Source organism: Hemitrygon akajei, chromosome 5, assembly GCF_048418815.1.
Source record: "Hemitrygon akajei chromosome 5, sHemAka1.3, whole genome shotgun sequence".
Lineage (NCBI taxonomy): Eukaryota > Metazoa > Chordata > Chondrichthyes > Myliobatiformes > Dasyatidae > Hemitrygon > Hemitrygon akajei.
In genome coordinates, this window is record NC_133128.1 from 38,384,538 (window position 1) to 38,399,192 (window position 14,655).

General features: G+C 45.0%; 1 long non-coding RNA gene across 1 annotated transcript in view; it reads right to left on the bottom strand.

Moving 5' to 3' along the window:
- The window catches only part of LOC140727649 (uncharacterized), a 70,378-nt gene that overhangs the window by 33,507 nt on the left and 22,216 nt on the right, over positions 1-14,655 (bottom strand). The window contains exons 3-4 of the long non-coding RNA XR_012098888.1: positions 9,914-10,047; positions 8,309-8,451 (exon numbers count right to left, since the gene is read on the bottom strand). This is a non-coding gene — a long non-coding RNA (uncharacterized lncRNA). The remainder of the gene's footprint in view (positions 1-8,308; positions 8,452-9,913; positions 10,048-14,655) is intronic.

Consider the following 14,655-nt stretch of genomic DNA (forward strand, 5'->3'; position numbering starts at 1 on the left):
ATGGATCAGAATAATCTGGGGGTCTTCGTCCATAGGTCCCTCAAAATTGCTGCACAAGTTGATGGATGTTTAAGAAGGCATATGGTGTGCCAGTCTTCATTAGTTGGGAGATTGAGTTCAAGAGCCATGAGGTAATGTTACAGACCTATAAAACTGGTTACATCGCACTTTGAGTATTAGAATTTTCCTTTCTGCTCACCTTATTATAGAAAAGATGTGGAAGCCTTAGAGAGGAGATTTACCAGGATGTTGCCTGGATTAGAGAGCAAGAATTATGAGGAGAGGTTAAGCAGGCTAAGACTTTTCATTTTGGTTCAAAGGAGGAGGAGAGATGATCTGATAGAGATGTGCAAGAGGCATAGATACTTTGGGCATCCAGCATCTTTTTCTCAAGGCAGAAATGGCTAATAGGAGGGGGTACAAGTTTAAGATGGTTGGAGGAAAATAGAGAGTTGTTAGAGGTAGGTCTTTTTACAGAGAGTGGTAATACATGGAATGTGTTGCTAGATTCTTGAAAGATCATTACTAATGCCTCCACAATCTATTTAGCTACCTCTTTCAGAACCCAGGGTGTAGACCATATGGTCCAGGTGACTTATCTACCTTCAGAGCTTTCAGTTTGCCAAGCACCTTCTCCCTAGTATTGGCAACTTCACTCACTTCTGGCCTCTGACACTCTCGAACATCCAGCATACTGTTTGTACCCTCCACAGTAAAGACTGATGCAAAATAGTTCTTCAGTTTTTCTGCCAGTTCCTAGGCCCTCGTTACTACTTTGAGTATCATTTTCCAATGGTCTGATATCTACTCTTGCCTCTCTTTTACAATTTATACAGCTGAAGAAAGTTTTGATATTATAAGTATAAGCTGAAGTATAATATTATTGACTAGCTTGCCTTTGTATTCCATCTTTTCCTTCTTTATGACTTTTTTTTAGTTGCCTCCTGTTGGTTTTTAAAAGCTTCCCAATCCTTTAACATCACACTAAACAGGTAGATAATGTAGAGAAAATGGCAATTTGGTTGAATTTCCTTCATAGCCAGGACAATTGGGATGTCATTTGACAGTCATTCAATACAATGATTGAAGTGCATTTAGAGAATTGTATACAGTTCTGGTCACTGCATGAGAGGATAGATGAGGTAGTGTTAAAGGGCGCGCAGAAGATGTTGCCTGGAAAAGAGGGCTCTAGTTATAAATAGACATTGGATAGTCTGAGCTTATTCTCACTGGAATATAGGAAGCTGCAGCTGATCTTAAAGAAATTTATAAGTATACAGGGGGTATAGATATGCAGAATTTTTTTCCCTAGAGCAGGGGACCATAAGACCTAAAAATATTGGAGCAGAATTGGGCAATTCAGCCCATCAAGTCTGCTCCACCATTCCATCATGGTTAATTCCAGATCTCACTCAACCCAACACACCTGCCTTCTCACCATATCCTTTAATGTCCCGATCAATCGGGAAAAAATGAGGTCCCACTGCACTCTCCTAAATTCCAATGAGTAAAGGCCCAAAGCTGCCAAACACTCCTCATGTGTTTACCCCTTCATTCCCAGAATCATTCTTGTGAACCTCCTCTGGACTCTCTCCAATGACAACACATCCTTTCTGAGATACGGGGCCCAAAACTGTCTCCTATCAAATCCCCCTTCAGTCTACTTTCTGAAGAATACAGTCTTAACCTATTTAATCTTTCCTTATAACTCATGTCCTCCAGACCAGGCAACATCCTTGTAAATTTTCTCTGTACTCTTTCAACCTTGTTCATATCTTTCCTGTAGGTAGGTGACCAAAGCTGCACACAACAGTCCAAATTAGGTCTCATTAACGTCTTATACAATCTCAACATAACATCCCACCTCCTGTATGCAATACATTGTGTTGCAAGAATCACCCCTTGTAATAATGATCACTGAGGCACAGTGTTTACCAACAAGTAACTTTTATTGCTTCAACTAAAAAGCATGTGGGTTCACAAACTATCTACCTGTGTGCACCCTACTAGAATCCCTGACCCTCCATTTACAGTCAATGAAGAGAAAAGGTATTACCCGGGAAAGGAGTCTATGCTGTCTAGGTGTTCCTTGTGCACCCAATCTCCACGTGTCCATGCGGTCCTCCTTATCCGCAATGGTTGGTCTCTGGTTGCTGGAGAGTTATCGTCCGTGCATATGTGGAGCTCCTGACTCTTACAGTGTTCTTCATCAATTGAACTGTCAGATCTCCATTCTATTGGCTCAAGGTCACTTTCTTACTAGTCATTGTACAGGGCTACAACCAACATTGTTTCATGGCTCTGCCCATCCCAGCCTTCTCAGAGTCGAAAAGCACAAATACACTAATCCAAAACCAGTTCAATGAGGCAATCCAGACAGAGTCCAACAAGATTACAGATTGCTTCATTTTACATAACAAGTAGCTACTCCTCTGAGAAAGGTCTCAGATTTAAGAGGTCATTACCTGAAGTTCATTGTGCCCACATTCAGTTGCTCTGATTAGACTGTTCCAGAACTAGAACCAGTTCAGAGTCCACTCTCTTTACATAACAGATGGCTACTTGTTTGAGAATGGTCTCAGGTTTAGCAGATCATTACCTGTGTCCATATTCACTTGCTCTGATTAGATTATCCAAGAGCAAGAATCAATTTAGAGTCCACAAAATAGGGGGGAAACAAAGACAACTGGTTTGTCTGCTTCCCCTGTCTTTGGTTGGACTGTAATTTCTTCTGACCAACAATTGACTTATGAAGGCCAATGTGCCAAAAGCTCTCTTTACTTCATGTGATGCCACTTTCAATGAATTATGGACCTGTATTTCCAGGTCCCTTTGTTCTACTGTCTTCTCAGTACCCTACAGTTCACTGTGTAAGACCTACCCTGTTTGGTCTCACCAAAGAACAAAGCCTCACACTTGTTTGCATTAAATTCCATTTCCAATTGTTCAGCCCGTTTTTCCAACTGATGCAGATCCCTCTGCAAGCCATGATAGCCTTCCACACTATTCACTATACCCCTGATCTTGGAGTCATCCGCAAATTTGCTGATCCAATTAACCATATTATCATGCCACATTGATATAGATGATGAACAACAAAGCACCCAACATCAATCCCTGCAGCATACCACCAGCTAGTCACAGGCCTCCAGTCAGAGAGGCAACCCTCTACTACCACTCTCTGGCTTCTCCCACAAAGCCAATGTCTAATCCAATTTACTACCTCACCCTGAATGCTGAGTGACTGAACCTTCTGGACCAATCTCTCATGCAGGAAATTATTAAATGCCTTGCTAGACTCGATGCAGGCAGCATCAACTGCCTTGCTTTCTCCATTTTCCTGTAACTTCCTTGAAAAATTCTCTAAGATTGGTTAGACATGACAGCACAAAATCATGCTGACTATCCTTAATCAGTCCATGTGTATCCAAATACTTGTATATCCAGTCCCTTAGAATACCTTCCAATAACTTTTCCATAACTGATGTCCGACACACTGGCCTATAATTTCCTGGTTTCTATTTAGAGCTTTTTTTAAACACAGCGGAACAACATTGGCTGTCCTCCAATTCTCTGGACCTCTCCTATCGATAAGGATGTTTTAAACATCTCTGCTAGGCCACCGGCAATTTCCTCACTTGCCTCCTGTAGTGTCCAAGGCAACACCTTGTCAGGTCCTGGGAAGTTATCCACCATGATTTACCTCAGGGTAGCAAACATCTCCTCCTCTAATTTGTACAAAATCCATGAAGTTGACATTGCTTTGCCTCGCTTCTATAGACTCTGTATCCATCTCCCAAGTAAATACAGATGAAAAGAATGCATTTAGATCTCCCCCATCTGTTTGGCTCCGTGCATGGATTACCATTATGGTCTTCCAGAGGAGCAATTTTCTCCCTTGCAGTTCTTTTGCTCATAACATACCTGTAGAATCCCTTCAGATTCTCCTTCACCTTGATCATTAGAACAACTTCATGCCTTCATTTAGCTTTCCTGATTTCTCTGTTAAGTGTTTTCTTGTACTCCATAGCAGCTCATGTGTTCCTACTTGCTTATACCTGCTATGCATCCCCTTTTTTCTCTTAGCCAGGGCCTCAATATCTCTTGAACACAAGATTCCCACACATGTTATATTTACCTTTTATTCTGACAGGCACATACAAATTTGTGCTCTCAAAACTTCAAAAATGACCTCCCATTTTCCAAGCAACACACACAAAATGCTGGTGGAACGCAGCAGGCCAGGCAGCATCTATATAAAGAAGTACAGTCGACGTTTCAGGCCGAGACCCTTCATCAGGACTAACTGAAAGAAAAGATAGTAAGAGATTTGAAAGTGGGAGGGGGAGGGGGAGATCCAAAATGATAGGAGAAGACAGACGGAGGAGGGATGAAGCTAAGAGTTGGAAAGTTGATTGGCAAAAGGGATACACAGCTGGAGAAGGGAAAGGATCATGGGACTGGAGGCCGAGGGAGAAAGAAAGGGGGAGGGGAGCACCAGAGGGAAATGGAGAGCAGCCAAGGAGTGATTGTGAGAGGGACAGGGAGAAAAGAGAGAGCGAGAGAAAAGAAGTAAAAAAAAGGGGGGGAAAATAATAAATAAGGGATTGGGTAAGAAGGGGAGGGGGGCATTTACGGAAGTTAGAGAAATCAATGTTCATGCCATCAGGTTGGAGGCTACCCAGACAGAATATAAGGTATTGTTCCTCCAACCTGAGTGTGGCTTCATATTGACAGTAGAGGAGGCCATGGATAGACATATCAGAATGGGAATGGGATGTGGAATTAAAATGTGTGGCCACTGGGAGATCCTGCTTTCTCTGGTGGACAGAGCATTAGTGTTCAGTGAAACGGTCTCCCAGTCTGTGACGGATCTCATCAATATATAAAAAGCTGCACTGCGAGCACCGGACGCAGTATACCACACCAGCTGACTCACAGGTGAAGTGTCGCCTCACCTGGAAAGACTGTCTGGGGCCCTGACTGGTGGTGAGGGAGGAAGTGTAAGGGCAGGTGTAGCACTTGTTCCACTTACAAAGATAAGTGCCAGGAGGGAGATCGGTGGGAAGGGATGGGGGGGATGAATGGACAAGGGAGTCGCATAGGGAGTGATCCCTGTGGAAAGCAGTAAGAGGAGGGGAGGGAAAGATGAGCTTGGTGGTGGGATCCCTTTGGAGGTGGCAGAAGTTACGGAGAATTATTTGTCAGACCCGGAGGCTGGTACGGTGTTAGGTGAGGACAAGGGGAACCCTATCCCGAGTGGGGTGGCGGGCGGATGGGGTGAGAGCAGACGTGTGTGAAATGGGAGAGATGAATTTGAGAGCTCTCAAAATGGCATGTCTGTAAAGTAAAATTAGTGAAATGAATGATTATGGAATAGTATATGAGTAAACAGTTTTGTAATCCACTGCTGGCAGCATTAGCATCACAGTCCAGAGGAAGTTTGATGTCCCTCTCTCGTAGTATTCTGGAAGTGAAAGTGATGCATCATTGGCATCTTTAGCTTAGTTATACCACCAGGTGGCATACAGTGGTTAGGTCTCGTCATGATATCCTTTACCCAAACACTGTAAAAATACAGACACAGCAAATTAAATTCAGGTCTTTTTCTAAATAAAAGGGGTGACTAAAGCCACATTTTTATCAAAACAGAAATTCATTTATCTTCCATATTTAGCAAATTAATACAAAAACCCAGGATGTGCTGATTATTTGGCCAGAACCTTCTAGTTTAGGTTTCAATAATTAAAAAAACATATGGAGGATTGATATTATTACATGCCTGTTCAATAAAGGGCAGAGGGAAAAGCTCCCAGACACTTACAGTTAAATTTTGTTAATCCTTCTCACTACAGAATTTGACGGTGCAGGTTTTATGAACTACTAGATACTCAGTAGTATGATAAATTTTCAAGTAATAATTTAAAGGGAGCAGATGAGAACCCAATGAGCTTTAAGGAAGAGTGGGAAACAAAGCCCTGGTGATTTTTCAGGGAGCTTGGAAACCAAAACTCCAGTACGTTAAAGGGAAGAGTGGGAAAGAACAACAAGTGAGCTAGGTGCTATATCATTGGGGTTTCCAAACAGATAATCATTTTTGTTTACTAAAATTGCTTGTCAGTAGAATCTTCTTCAATGTCATAACCTAGGAGAGTGACATGCATTCCATCTCTGAAAAACGCACATCAAAGCTGTTTTGATCGGATTGAGTAGGAGAGTGGCCAGTGCCAGTGAAGGAGATTTGATGCACGTTCAGAGATGATGCACTTTAGTGCAACTGACATTTTCCTGCCACTGTTTTCAGGGTAAGTGATGCTCATCTCTGCCTTACCCAACATCTCTGGTCTCAGCCTAAGCACACACCCCTCAGCATCAGCGGCTCCACAGTGGAGAGAGTGGAAAACATCAAGTTCCTTGGGTTGCAGATCTCGGACAATCTCACCTGGTCCAGGAACACCACTGGGATTGTGAAACGAGCCCAGCAGAGATTGCACTTTCTGAGGAAGCTTAAACAAACATCATTCCCCACTAACATCTTAACTACATTCTACAGAGGCATGGTTGAGAGTGTGCTGACCTTTTGCATCACAACCTGGTACTCCAGCTGCAGTGCTGCCAACAAAAAAGCCTTGCAGAGAGTGGTTAGGGGAGCAGAGAAGGTTATTGGGGTCTCCCTACCTTCTGTCCAAGATCTTTTTCAGAGTCAATGCATCCAGAAGACACGGTACATCATTAAAGACCCCTCACACCCTCTCCATGAACTGTTTGTTCTTCTGCCATCAGGCAAACGTTACAGGAGCATCAAAACTAAAACCACAAGGCTACTAAACAGCTTCCTCCCACAGGCAGTCAGACTGCTAAATAGCTGCTCTACCTGACTCTGCTTTCGACACTTTTAACTTGCACTGGACACTTATAACTTGTTTTTAACTGACATGTGGCTGTTGTGTTTTGCTATTTATTGTTATGTTTATTATTTAGTGTTGCGTTTGTTATGTTATGATCGCACTGCTCCTGGGAAACGCTGTCTCATTCTGCCCTGCAGAGCTGATGTACAGTTAGAATGACAATAAAGTTTTTGAATCTTGAATCTTGAATCTCACCCAACAATTGGAACAGTAATACACAGCCTATAGTTTTTGCTAATAACAGCAAAACCAAGAACAACCCTCAACCCCAGAGCAATATGGCCAGGAGACATGAATTGCTGGGACCTCAACATAATGTCAGCAAGTGCCTATCATGAACTGCACTATGTACTGCTGTGCGCGGTAACACTGAGTGAATCATAGGTATAACATTATTTGTGGATCTAACAGCACCTTTTGTAAATTTTCAAAGTCACACACATGCGGGCATACTGCAGTCCACTGAACAAAGAGTTTATCCTGTAGAATTTGTGACCAATCACAATTATTTGGGTCAGGGCTGGGCTCACATATGCTGAGATTATGTCTCTCTTACCATAAAGAGGCTTTGTGGCTGCCAGGCAATTTCCAGGGAATTGCACAGGGCATGTCTTACAGCAACAATATGAATGAAGGTACCCCAACAAAAATTTAAAGCCACTTTGACCCTATTTTATTATTTTCTTGCGGGGGGAATATCATCAAGTAGACTTCAGCTCTAAACACAGCAAAGGTTTATCACTCCAAATAATGGAGAAGTCCAAATTCTAAGCACGTGTAAATGAGGTTTGCTTGATAGGAAGACATTTATTATACCAAGAGATTGAAATCACCCCGACACAAACACATTCCACAATACACCCAGAACTAAAACACTTAAAACTCAAGGCTCATGAACTTTGCCTTATTCCCCAGTACGTCAGTCTCATTAATTACACTGATGTGACTGCTAAATAAGAGAATAATGGTAGTGACTCTGAAGTTTAAAGTGCACTCAGCTTTTGCAGTGATAGACCCAGATTAATTCCAGTGGGAGAGGGAAAGCAATTTGCAATGTCTAGCAGCTGTCAGTAATCACTTAGCAGCCTACTCTAGAGTGATGCATTCCAGAAGCTATTAAATAGACATGACTACCTCATCACTCTCAATACTATCCTCACCTCTCTTAAAGGACCTGGTCCATTGTGAGGTATAGTTTCAATTATGCTATTTACCATCTGAGGCTGTGCTTATGTGAATCACCTCTCATTCACAAAATCTGGACAAAGCATATCAATAGGTTTCTTAACTGCAGGTTTCACTGCTCAGTCTTATTCTCATCTGATATCTAGATGCACATTTCCTATCAGAGCTCTCTAATTAAAGATTAACACATGTATCACTGGCTGAATTTTCCTCACCTTCAAGAGAGATGAATTTCATTGTAGAGGACCAATTATTTCTGGGACTTTCGCAAAAGTCTTTGGCAGCAACTTGACAACAGAGATTCTGTGGAGATAATTTTGCATCTGTTCTCAGCTTGTTATGAATGGCAGAGGCAGACCTAGAAATATACAAGGACACTTCATTTATATAGCACCTTTAATATGGTAAATCATCCCAAGACGATACACGGGAAAGGCAAACAAACTATGACATATGTTATGTACCCCTAGGGTTCATTTTTTCTGCGGACTGACACTTTAAGACACCGAGAGAATGAGAATGACTTTTAGACACTGTTGGATCTCTGCTGACTGCAGAGTTGCTTGGTTACTGTGGTGGAGAGAGGTGGAGTTATTTGATGGACAATTGATGTTATGGTTTCTCTTCAGCTCGTTTTGAATATACAAGGACACACAGACACACACAGCTCAGTCAAGATGGATTCAGTCAATGGAAGACACCAGTGAGTTGGTCGCTGGTTTAAACTTTCAGTAGCCAAAAGGGGTGAGTTGAGATCGATCCAGAGTATTGATAAATGACTCTCACAAGTTCTGCAACTAGAAGAAGCTTTGCAGAGAGAGGTGAGGAGAGGAAGATTTGAAACAGATGAAACCTAGTGACAAAGAGATCACAGTTTGGACTCTCTCTCTAAGTAGCCTGTGAGGGTGAGTTTGTTTCCATTCGACTATGAAGGTGTGATTGTCATGTAGATAATCCACAGGAGTGGGTTCTCTGGTGAGGGGAAAACCTTTGTGAATACCACTTGTGTGTTTACCCTTTGTCTGGGTGTGGTAGTTCACTGAAGAAAGGCACCCCTGTGGCAAATCACTGTTGGAGTTATTTCGTATGTCGTGGAACTGGATAAGTGGCTATCACGCTGTGTGTGATTGGGGTAACCTTGTGGAGTCTACCGGTGTGTCGGCCCTTGCCTGGGTGGTGGTTCCCGTGAAGATGGTCCCCTTTGTGACAAACTACTGTTGGTGATAATCCATACATAGGTTCTGTTTGAGTGTCCTGTGGCCACCACTTTGAGATGTCCTGTAGCTGAATTCGGGTGGGGTATCACTTATGTTGAAAGGATATTTGTTGAAGATCACTGATACTTAGTGTGTGGAGCGGAACAACTTCGGAGATAAAACCTACTGCTATTGTTACTTTGCATTGCTGTCATGGACTCTGTGGAATATTGACGTAATTGTCTTCTCACAATGTTCACCTTTGGATTAAAAACATCTCACATTAATTAACCCATGCATTTGAACCACACTGAACTTTCTTACACCCCATCGTAAGACTGTAACTCTTGTCACCCGAGCTTGAATAAGTTTGGGAACTTTTTTTTACAGCTATATATGCATAACACCATTAACTCTTCATTTACCTGGTTTAAGTTACTATATGACATAGTTACTAATAAGATAGTGGTTTGTTAACAGCAAAACCAGACTCCAGATGTGCTCAATTGCTGCTGATACTTTCACAGGGTAGCGTGTACGTAACACATTATATCATAGAAAGTTATCAAGGCTGAATCTCCTTCATCTGAGATAACATCCACCCTCGGCTCCCACGTTAATCACCTGTGGCAACTCCTGTAGGATCCACTGTGCTGGAGGCCTCCACTCACAGTCCTTCCATGAGGTGGCTGTGGGAGGCGACAGTGCCCAACTTCTCACAATTGTTGTCAAGCTGCTGCCAAAGATTTTTGTATGACCTTTAAATGTGAAAACAACCAAAGTCATCTTAAATAATCTAAATATGATGCAGAATATAAAGTAATTGAATCTAAAATAATAAATGTAGTTGAATTGCATTAAACTGTTCTAAGCTAATGTAACTCTTGGTTCTGCCAGCGGCTTAATCTGCGGGAAGACAGCCCTCAGCCCGGCCAAATTTAAGAAATCTCGTTTGGGTAGATGCTGCGCAATGTGTCCCCTGTTACAAATCAATACCACAAAATAACAAACAGTACACAATATGTGATCAAACGGTTGAGATTTGTAATTCTTAACTTGACTATAAGGTTAGTGAACATAAAAAGAAAAGGGCCCATTCTCTTGAAATAGTCTAATGTGCAACATTGGACCTCACGGTTCCATTCATTTGTTCCCTGTTGACCTCCTTAGAGTGTAGCCGACCCTCGCTCCAAGTCCACTCCATCCAGCAGCCTACCAAATCTCTCTATTCACGTCTCCTCTCCTCATCATGAAAAACCGCAAATTCCCTGCTCCCAGACCCACAAAAAAGAACAACATTCCGCTGATTGGCCAGCATACATTCCAAAGCACCTGTTATCTCTAGTCGTAACCCAAACATTACTGCTACAGAGAAACTATTACCTCAGCAGTGGAACATTACAGAGAAGCCATTACATTAGCAATGAAACCAGGTCTCCTAATTCTCTGAGACCTCCGCATCCCCCGTCACCTAACTCTTCAGGTTCAGACACTACTGGGGATAATTCCGGTCTACCTGGTGAGGCCTCCCCAGCCTATCACTTGTGCCCACCTGCAACTCGGACCCCTCTGTCCCATGGCCAAGCCTCGCTTCATCCCTTGCAGGCTGTCCACAGGTTGCAACCCCCCCCCCCCCCCACTTCACCTGACTCAGCAGGAGAAGGGCTGCAAGTCTCTTCCTCAATCAATGGGGAGTTAGCAAAAGGCAGCGCATACCACACATCCAGGTCCTCATCCTCCGAATCAGTATCCCTCTCAGGGGTGGGGGCCAGCCCAACCTCTCCCGCTATGGGCCCTGCAGTTGCCCCATGTTTCCGCAGAGTCCTCTTACTAGGTGTAGGCTCCAAGTCGGGCTCTGGGTCTATCTGCACCTCTTGTTCCAGGATCAGCAGGTGGTTCTGATGGAGAATCTTGACAGGCCCATTTCCATCCTCTGGTTTCACCCAGAAAACTGGTAGGTTTGGCATCTGACTCTCCACCACATAGGGTGTGGCCACCCAGCGGTCAGCCAACTTGTGCTTTCCAGGTAGCCCCCAAAATTCCTTATGAGGACTCGGTCTCCTGGCAGGAGTTGGGAGAACCTAACCTTTTGATTATACCTCTTATTTTGTTAATTCTGCTTGACAGCCGTGACCCCAGCTAATTCATAAGCCCTTTTCAACTCTCTTCTCACGTCACACATGTACTTCAGATAAGTCTTCAGTGGTAGGTCACCCTCATCAGTCCCAATTCAAAGGTCAATGGGCAACCTCACCTCACGCACAAACATCGGATAATATGACGAGTACCCGATAGCTTCATTTTGGCTACAGTTGTAACTGGTGACCAGATGTCCAATATGTTGACTCCACCTGCTCTTCTCGCTGATCTCCAAGGTCCCGAACATGTCTAGCAAGGTCCAATTAAACCTCTTGGGCTGAGGGTCATCCTGCAGATGATAGGGCGTGGTCCTCAACCTCGATTCCAAGTATACCCAGTAACTCATGGATGAGTCTGCTCTCGAAATCCCAAACCTGATCTTCATGTAGCCTTCTGGGAAGGCCATAATAAATGAAATACTTCTCCCATAACACTTTTGCCACTGTTGACACCCTCTGGTCCTCGGTAGGAAAAGCCTGAGCATATCTGGTGTAGTGGTCCGTGATGGTTAAGACATTTGCTGTGTTGCTGGCATCGGGTTCTATGGACAGGAAATCGATACACACCAGGTCCAGGGCCCCGCACTCTGCAAGTGGGACAAGGGAGCTGTCCACACAGGCAGCATCTTCCGCATCAAAAGCACGACTTGCAGTATTCTTCGACCTCCAATTTCATCTGGGGATAGTAAAACCACTCTGAGCAATCCATAGGTCTTTTCCACCTCCCAATGTCCAGAATCATCATGAAGTGACTTCAACGCAATCCTCCGATACTTCTCGGGCAGAACCAGCTGGCAACGCCGAGGTCGGTCCGGGGGGTGACGTGACCTGGTATAGGATCTGGATCCACAACACCAACCAAGGCCAGGCCATTCTCTCAGTAATGGAGACACTGCTGCATGCTTTGTCTTCCCTGCTGGAGCAATGTCTCCCTTTTCGACTGCTGACCAAATCATACCGATGCCCATGTCGTCTTGCTGGGCAGCTGCCACTTCCCCAGAATTCAATTCCAGCAGCTGATTTGTCTTCAGAGCTGTCAGGTTAATGGGGAATGGCGTCATCCGAAGCCCCCAATTGATCCACCGCTTGACCCTGCCCTTCCTTTCCCTCTGCCTTCACGGTGATAGCAAACTGACATGTGGCCTTCACCCCAGGGGCAGAAACGCTCTCCCACTCCTCATCCCGGACCAGTCCTTCATGCGCCTGTCAGAACAAAACATCCGCATCAATATTCCGGCTTCCCAGCCAGTACATCAGGCTGAAATCATAGGCAGACAACGCTGCCAAGCACCCATGGCTTGTGGCATCCAGTTTTGCCGAGGTCAGGATATAAGCTAGGGGGTTGTTGTCCGTTCTCACCTCAAACTTGGTCCCATAGAGGCAGTCACTCAGTTTATCCACCACCGCCCATAGTAGTACCAGAAATTTCAACTTGTGCGTGGGATAGTTTTTCTTGGAGGGCGACAGACTCCGACTGACAAATGCAACGGGTCTCAACCCAGTGCCCTGATCTTGATACAGGACGTCCCCTAAACCCTCTCGGCTGGCATCTGCGTGCAGTACCTACGGCAATCGGGGGTCTGCAAAAGCCGGCACTGGTGCCTGTGTCAGCAGCTCCTTCAGCGACTGAAAGGCCTCCTCATATTTTGCATTCCACCTCAGTCCAAAGGGCTCCAATGGGCTCAGATACTCTACACCCTCCTGTCCTTTATCCCCCCTCTCCCTTTCTTCCCCCAGGGAGGGTAACCACACAGAAGCTGATTCAATGGGTGAGTCACTTTCACGTAGCTTTCAGGAACCTCCAATAGTAACTACAGAACCCAAGGAGTGAGCAGAGCGTTCACAGTCTGGGGTCTTGGCCAGGTGGTCACCAACTCTATCTTAGCCAGATCATTAGCTACTCCATCCCATGAGACTACGTGCCCAACATAGCTAGCAGATGTTTGGCAGAACTGGCACTTGTCCAGGGAAAGTTTAAACCCTTCAACTTTCAGGCAGCCCAGCACCTTCAGCTGCCTCACTTCATGTTCTTCCAAGGTGGATGCAAACACTATGAGGTCATCCAGATACACCAATACTTCAAGTAAATTCATATCCCCCACCGTCTTCTCCATGACCCTCTGGAAGGTTGCAAGCACTTCTGACATGCCCTGGGGCATCCTTTCGAACTGGAAAATCCCAGGGGACATAAGTGCCATCTTCTCTTTGTCAACCTCACCCATGGGGATCTGGTAATACCCACTCCTCAAGTCTAGCACACTGAACCACTTTGCACCTCTCAAGCAGGCTAGTGCATCTTCAATCCGCGGGACCATATTCTGGTCAGGGACGGTGCTCCTGTTCGGAATCCTATAGTCCACACACATCCTTACCTTCCCATTCTTCTTCCGGGCTGCTGCTATGGAGGCCTCAGGACTCAGTGATGATCCCAGCTTCCTTCAACTTACACAAATGCTTCCGAATGCTCTCCACCAGCAGGGGCCAGCCTCCACGACCTTTCTCTAAAAAGAGGTGTCCTCGGTCACCCAGATAGTATGACGAGTGCTCTTGGAACAACCCACATCAAACTCATAAGTGGAAAGACGCCTTCCAGCTTCGACATCTTCTCTTCTCTTCATCTTCTCTTCCAACCCATAGGAACCAGTGAGACCCTGAAGTTGAATGACTCAGTGGCCAACTTTCCTCCTTTTTCCAGTAGCTTCTCCCTGGCTTGTCTCAGAGGGGCTCTAGGCATTACAGTCACTGGGAACAGATGTGCCGGGGCATCCCCCACTTGAAGGTGACCTCCTCTTCGTAGTGTTACTGACAATTACTGCCACCCTGCTCACCTGTACCACCCAGGGCTTCTGCAATTCGGGCCTCACCAGTAACCCAGCAGGAAATCTTGACTCCCCCTCGTGGTCTTCCAGACCATCCACTAAGACGGCTTTGCCCTCAGGCACTCCAGGAAATTTGGGGGTCCCCATCACTCTCGAGACTTCCCTGGGCCACACCACCATTGGATTCAGCTGGGTGAACCACACAGTTCCTCGTCTAAAGTTGGTATCCAACCCAATGATGCACTTTCTCAAAAGCAGCTCGAAACACCGGGTGCATGGACAATGTCCCCAGAAAGCTCTCACCAGCCTTCTCCTTGCAGGCACCCATGAGCCTCCTCACAAGAGGGGTGTTGGTCCCCACCAGAACTGAGACACCGCCCTTCACAACAGGGTCCAGACAAACCAGCAC